Consider the following 7,978-nt stretch of genomic DNA (forward strand, 5'->3'; position numbering starts at 1 on the left):
ACAAACAAACAAACAAACAAACACCAAACACTCATACTGTTGTACTTAGGCATGTAAGGAGCAGCTGTCCCATGATTTTTGATTCATGCTGTAGTTTCAAGGCCAAACATGATAAAGAGTAATACAACTGCAGACTGGCGATATCAGTCACAACACAGAGAATCTTCTTCTTCTTTCTTTTTTCTTTCTTTCTTTTTTTTTTTTTTTAAAGGTTTTTGGAAGAAGACAAATTCCATCCACTCATTTTTTACCAGTGAATTTCAAGGTGATTCAAAGATTTTTTTGTCCAAGTCTATGAAAACAGGAACATACAATCTGTGCTTTTGGTGTCTCTCCACTCTCTTGTCTCAAAAGAAATTAAATGTAATGGAAACACATGTAGTACAACCAATGCTTGTTTCATGAGGTGGATAAAGGTGTATGGATAATACATTAACACAGAAACAGATTTCTGCTTTTTTATTATTTTTCTAGAAACAAACACTTAAAACTGTTATCCTTCCTGTTACGAGCAAAATATTTTATATGCTCATTTTTCACTGGTATTCTTGGACAGTTTGAATTAATGTTAACATAAAAAATAAAAGTAAAGTGAAACAGGCTCTTCCTGTTGTCTGCAGAGAACAAAATCCATTCTGCTCTTCAATCTTAGAGCTTCAATCTAGTGTGTTGAAAGCTATTTGGGCTCTTCTGTTTGTTCCAGCAGGGTTAATGTTCTTCTATAATGACTACGCAAGGAGGAACCCTTCAAGAGCAAGGACTGTTCCTTCCCAAGGGAAACTTCAATAACCTCTCACTGGAGTATGTGCCAGAGGTCACTGAGTATGGGTAACAGAATAAGAAGGGAGACATTTCCATCATGATGCTGATGATTCAAGAAGAGGTTGAGAAACTGCTGGGAAGACTGGAAAGCAGAAATGTTGTGGAAAGCAAGGGATAGAAGTAAGAGTGGTGAAGGAGCAGTAGAATAAGCTAGCCAACATCTGCCACTGCTCACTGAGTTTTGGGCTTGATTGAGACCTAGAAACCAGAAGAGCAGAGTGTAAGAGAGGTGATTAAATCTTTTTGATTTGTTCTGTCTTCCCTTGTAATGTAACAACTTTCTCCATATAAAAGTTCATAATTGTTGTTCAAGTTCAACTATTTTTTTGCCTTTTGATGTTTTAAATCTCTCAGTCTTTTTTGTGGAGTCTGTCACAATGAAAATTTAAAGACACATACATCTCAGCAACCTAGGGATCTCAGAGTCCATTTGCAGTAACAATGAGATGAATTATATCCTTCTGATATTTCCCCCTTGAAAAGCTCAAGAGGGACTCACACAACCAGCATAGATTAAATGTCTGTACTGGAATTATGTCAGATGAATCCTGTCTGTAGAAACACTAAACTGTGAAGAACAAAAGATGGCCAGGAGGAATTGCTTCTTGAGAGGTAGAAGGGCTCAGAGAACAATATTAGAAGAAGGGTTGCATTTCTGTTCAGTCAGAAGAAGGTCACCAGGGGGTTGTGTGAGAAAAGAAGTGAGGCAACATGAGAAAAACTGTGAAATATCAGTGAAGAAATGGCACTCAGCTAGGAGAAATCTTGAGGCAAATCATAGGATTCTTCCAGCCAGGACAAGATATAAAATTAAGACAATGGATGCCTGCTCTAAAGCAGCACTCCATTTATTCAGATATAACGACAAAGAGAAAGATGAAGGTCTAAATTTATTGAAAATAAATCAGTTCTCTTTAGATGACTTGTACCTAGATGCAATTTGATGCAAAACATAGCAGATGCTAAGAAAAACAAAACTGTGGTTACCTGGAGCAAATTTCCAATGGAGTTGATTGTATTTCCATGTGTGCCAGAGGATCTGTAGCTATTGGTGTCGCTGGAGAATCTACCCTCACCAGAAAGTGCTTAGGCAAAGAAAAAACCCAGACATTTGAATTTCATAAAATTCGTGTATCTAGTTCCATGGAGATGTCAGAATAAGCAAATGGATGAATTAGGAATGATAATATCACAAAATTTGCATCCTTACTTTTGCTTGAAAGACAACAAAACACTCCTGACATCTTGCCTCTTGGAAAGTCAGAAGTTACAGGTACAAAATACAAACTATCACATTAAAAGTAATACTGCATTCACAGCCAGTTTGCTTGTGTGCAGTATCTGAAGTCTAAACTTACTAGCCACTGCTGTGAGATTTGTTTTTTACTGAGAGGCCTCTCAAAGCTCAGTAATTAATGTGGTTTGTTAAAACACAGAATAACACAATCCTGCTCTCATTCTCCTAAATGGATGTTAATCTCAGAAAATAATTAAAGAAAACCACGTAATCTCTCAAATATGCTATTTTACAAATTGATGATGTCTAAGCTAAGACATATATTGTGTTAAGGAGATTTTTATTTGGTTTGTACATGAAATTTAAATGCTAGGGAGAATCTCAGGAATAATTGCCTAAGCTTTGATGAGACTATGGGCAGTCTTTGCATGTCCAGTTAATAAGTAATCCCATTTCTCCGTGAAAATGCAAACACCCTCCTCCCCATCCACCTATACTGAATGAGATCCTGGCTTTATTAATTCCAACAGTAATTTTGCCCTTGCTTTCCACAGGGTAAGGATTTCACCCAGGAGGTTTGTAGCCTTCAGCACTTTCCTCTCCTAAGTGACAATAAGGGCTTATAATTTAATTTCTGTCAAAGTAATAATGTCTGAGATAAAGAAAATATTACTCTTTCCCCAGCACACTTTTTATTACACAACAGGCTCATAAATAGAAACCTAAATAACCACAAACCCAAAAGATCTTCAAACCTAGGAGGTCTGTGCATGTCTCCTGAAGAGTGTTCAGCCTGTGCTGAAGCTGCTCCTTGCAGGGCAGAATCCTGGAGGTGTGCTGCCAGTGTGTGAGGAGCGGCGGGCAGGCAGCCAGACAAGCAGTCGGCCACCCACACATAGCTGCAGAACGCCTGCCGTACAACGTATGCTTTCAGCAGTCCTCTCAGATGCTTTTAACTTTTAGCTTTCTGCCTTGCTTTTGATTCATTGACTTTCTGCGGATGGCAGAAGGTGTTTGGAGAGCGCGGGCTTGATGATTTTCAGCACCAAGACATCCCTTATCTTGAGGGGTTCTGCAGAAAGTGGTTGGGTTTATATGGCTGGAACTAAAACTGTATGTGGAGGTAGCCATGTGGGAAGGGGCAAAGTCACAGATTGGCTGATGGGCAGGAGGGACTGGGTAAGGGATAAATCCCTGCTGATTAATCTAGGCCAGCTAGAGAGCTGACCTGGTTCTGCAAGCAAACCAATGTTACAATAAAACAAAAATGCAGGCAGAGGTATGGCACAAATTCCTTGTAACTGAGAAGATGTGACATTTTTGATGAGCCTTCTCATTTTAATTCTGGCATGACTTGAGTTAAAAAAAGCAAACAAAAAAAGCAGGTATAGAAATATTGAAGCATCAGTAGTAGGAAGTGTGAAATTGCCCTCTTACTGTAAAATGTAAACAGTAGGCATCCAAGTTTGCCAGTCCTATTTTATACTACACAGGAGAAGGTTTTTTTTTTTGTTTTTTTTAATCAAGACCTTCCCCAGGACTTAATGTAGAGTAATATATAATATATAAGGTTAGCAGAGGGAAAAATAGCTGAAGAGAATAAGAAATGAGATGGAGATATTTTTACTACTAACATGCTGGTTAAAATCCCATCCATGTTGGTAGCAATCAAAAGTCATTACCATCTGTTGTTTGACGGCCTTTTTGAGTGAGCTGTATAGCTGTGGTCGCATGGACAGGTGTTTACATAACGACACAATTGCTGTGCTTGGCAATCACTGGCAACCTTCTTGGCAGCCCCTGGATGGAAGCCAAAGGCTACAACAGACCTAGGCAAGGAAATATCTTCCTGGTTCCCTGCACAGTCTGATTAGATTTGTGATATCACATGTGCGCTGATTTCAGTGCTACGACCCATGCAGGGAAGCTCCTTTGGTACAGAGCTTCATCTGCCCATTTCTGTGCAGACTTAATTCTCCCGTTCAGGAAGAAATACAGCAGAAAGGGCTTTGGGTATCCATGGGGCTTTTCCCCATGCATTCACTCATGTCAAAGTCTGGTCAGAACTCCTTGAATGGCATACACAGATTACCAATATAGCTGGTGGCTGGTTCTTGTTTCTTAGGTAATATCTTCTTACTGCTTTTCTCACTAACTTTGCTCTTGCCCCTCCCTTTGTTGGCTGTTCTGCCTCCCAGCATTCTCACATTTCACTGTTAGGTGAATGTCTTATTAGAAAACAAAACAAAACAAAACAAACAAACACACAAACAAACAAAAGGTCAGCTCTGAGTTTGCAGCCCCTTGGTAAACCTGACAAATTGTAGGCAGTGGCCTGGAGCACTCAAGGTTTCTGTAGTGCTCTGCAAATTATGCTGCCAATATTTAGGTGGTTTCTTCCTGATCTGCCAGGGTCTAAATTACATTCAGTCTACTGTAGCTTCTACACTCAAAAGCAAATATTTCATTTTCACGCAAAGAAGGCACTGCCACTTGAGCAGATTCTGGTCTCCCCTCTGTCTATCAAAATGTTTTAAAATTTTAGCAAGCATTGAATGCACTATGCTGAGCAAACTAGCAGGATTTCTGGTGAAAAGCAGGAGTACAACTTCTGTTTCATAAGAGAGTGAAGGCCCTTTCACTAGAAATGCTCTTTTAATCAGCACTGGTTTTTTAAAGGAATAAAATTTCCGTCTTGCTGCGTAGGATCAAATAGAAGGCTGATTTGTGCCAGTAGAAAGATTCTCGTTGACTTAATAAGTTTGGATCAGGTCCTTTGAGATGTTTTTTTACTGATAATTTTGAGAGGCAATGTTGCAGTCTTCTGCCTAAACAGTATATCTTGTATCTTTGCCCATGTTGCTTTTCTTATTCATAAGATTTTTTTGAGATGATATTTGTTCTGTGTAAGAACTTTGACTGAAAACAGATGTATTTGCACACAGTACATGTTTTAGTTTAGATGTCTTCTGTAACCACTGTTCTGTGTGTGGGCTAATAGACTGCAACACACATTCTCTTGTGCACCATATTTTATCACCAAGTCTTTTTATTGCATCCTGGGTCTGTGGCAAAGCCTGGGAGATTTCTCTGGCCCAGCTCATAGTCTAGAACAGTGGCATACAGATATTGGAATGACTCGATTTCCACAATTTGCTTTACTGGAAAAATAAAATCTTCTGCAGTAGCCAGCTTTCAACAAAAGCAAATTATTTTCTGCCTACAGTAGATAGTTTTCATGAAATTTTGTTTATCCAAAATCCATATTTTCCTTTGAAAGACAGTGTTGTTTGAAACAGTGTCAGCCTTCCTTACTCCCTAGCTGACTAAGAAACTTACCTTGGTTTGTGGCCAACTGTACAACTAGCATCAAATTTTAATTGGGCCTAATGACTTTGTGAAAGGTACTGTGCTTGCATAGGAAATGCTTCGGCTGAAAGGCTACTCTGCAGTCCTGACTCTACAGGGAGATAGGTGTAAATTGGCTGGATTATAAATCCTCTGTCTTGACCTCAGTGATCCACTGACTGAAGGTTAATGGCTGATACTAATTAGGGAGCATTTGGATATAACTGCTGAAAATGCTCCGTGGTGTCATTTGTATCACACAAGCCTATTCCATTTGCACTCAGTAGGAAAAAAGACCAATTGGCAACTTACAGAGTTTATTCCTAACCCATATTTATTGACAGACACATATTGACTCTCCTAATTATATGCTATACAAAACTATGTCACCTGTTCCAAGATACTATCTTGCCTGCCTGGGGAGATCAGCAGGACATTGCAGATCTTAGTTTTCTCTAGCTTCTTTCTTTTTTTTTTTTTTTTCCCCCTGAACTGCCAGGATTTGCCCTTACTCCCTGTGATCATCTCTTTTATGGTTTATATTGATTCATTTTACTGGTTGGTTCTTTGAAATAGTGCTTCTTCTGTGGTGTTGAAAGGAGTTAAATATTAAAGATTTATGACTTTGCTCATTTTCTTATCTTTTTCTCAGAAGATTTGTGTGGTATTTTATCATCTCTGAAGTGCTCTGCTTCTTGTTGATGGGGAAAGCTTCTTGGGCCACTGGCTCTTGACTGTCCGTAAGATTTTTTCCCTGTTACCTAATCGTTGTGATGCACTCTGCAGTAAAATGTGTTCAGAACTTTGTCTGTACTTTATTACATGGTTCATTGCAATGAAAGCAGGAGGAGGAGCATGAACTTGCACACTAATGTATGGATATATCAAATTCCTAAGATCTAAGTAAAAACTTAGATCTTTGATTCTCTAGGAAACTCTGTAGGTTAGGAATTTCCATTTCAGACTCTCTGCCGAACCATGAGATATCCAAATAATGTTATAAATGAAGTATTGACTTGTAAGATGAAGACAGCTTGATCTTGTGCACCTTCCATGCTCATGACTGCATGTCAGCCTTGTGAGAGAATGACAGTAACTTGCCAAATACAACCAACTCCAAATTTCCTCCGAGGTGTACTGTTTTCTGGAAACCAGTCATTAAAATCAGCAATGCTATAAAGACTTGCTGAACTACTGGGAGCATGCTGACAGAAGACAGTCAAATAGTGAAGGAGTCTCAAGTAATCATTTACTGTAGCATTGGCTCAATTAGGAATCAAACTTTCCAATGCTAAATAGTGAAATTCTGCTCCTTGTCACTCTCATCCTCCTGTTGTGTCTTTCTGCCTCTGTTAATTGTAAGTTAGGATGCTGTATTCTGGGACTCCTAGATTCTGTTTCTAGCTACGTATCTCTGTTTGGTAGGTGAAATGGGAAAATCATGCCTTTTGACAGAGGAATTGCTCAGTCACAAAATGTCTCTGTACACAGTACCGTAGAACAAAGCATGGCTTTATGTTCAGATAGCAGATGAACTCCTCACATTCAGCTTGGTCAGGTAGGTAGTCTACGTAGGTTCAAGCTGTCAACAAATCCCATCTGCTCTGCCAGCCGGTGACTCCTGCAACAACACAGGAGGGACACCAGCTCTCTTATTTGCCCAGTGTCAAGCCTGTACGTGAAAAAGTTGGGAAGGCATATGGGATATTCTACAGATAGCTGGGTTAAGCAAAGCACAGTGGAGCTCATCTGCTCTGCAGGGAACAGCACGTTCGGGTGCCCTGACCCAGGGTGGGGTAGAGCTGGAGTTTGCCTTCCAGGCAAGAGCTTTACCCATAATTTGTCCCTGAATAGAATTTTTAGATAAAATCATTTATGAGTAGTTTATGATTTGGTTTATAGATTAGCCCTAAAGCCACTCTTAAGCGACTGCGGTGATGGTATTCTGCTGCTTTATGAAAATACACCACATGCAGTTGCATGAACAAATCCCAAAGCAGGCAGTACTATGACAAATTATTATGTGGTTGCTTATCATATAATACATATTATCTCTACACATTTTAAGCATGATATTTAAAAAAAAATATGACTTGAAAAACATTATGATTTACAACTGACACTTTCAGGTGAAAAAGATCAAAGAAAAAACATACTGTTTTTACCTTCCCTGGACAAGTTTGCAAACAATCACATATGCCTAAGTGATTTTTGTGCCAGCTGCAGTGATACTAAATGATACAATATTTCATACATAAACTGTCACTTTTTCAGAATCTTTATTTAGAGGTGCTAAACCAGTTTTCTCCCTTCTTACTGGAACATGCATGGAAACCATAATGTAAGTACTCTATCTAATGGAACAATTTCCATTCTCAGCTTTCAGTACAAATAAAGTCCTTCAGCCAGTCACCCCTGCTTGGTGACTGCTAATGCTTTTAAAAGGAGACCTGCCTGAATATCCCAGGGCAGTGCTGTGCTCTGATTTTGTGCTAATTGAAATTAAGCAGAGACTGAAGTGAGTATCTTGCAAGCAGGACTTCTGTTTGCTCTGTATTTGTGTATCTTCAG

The sequence above is a fragment of the Coturnix japonica genome, chromosome 1 (assembly GCF_054131305.1).
Source record: "Coturnix japonica strain WE chromosome 1, WE-NBRP24, whole genome shotgun sequence".
Classification (NCBI taxonomy): domain Eukaryota; kingdom Metazoa; phylum Chordata; class Aves; order Galliformes; family Phasianidae; genus Coturnix; species Coturnix japonica.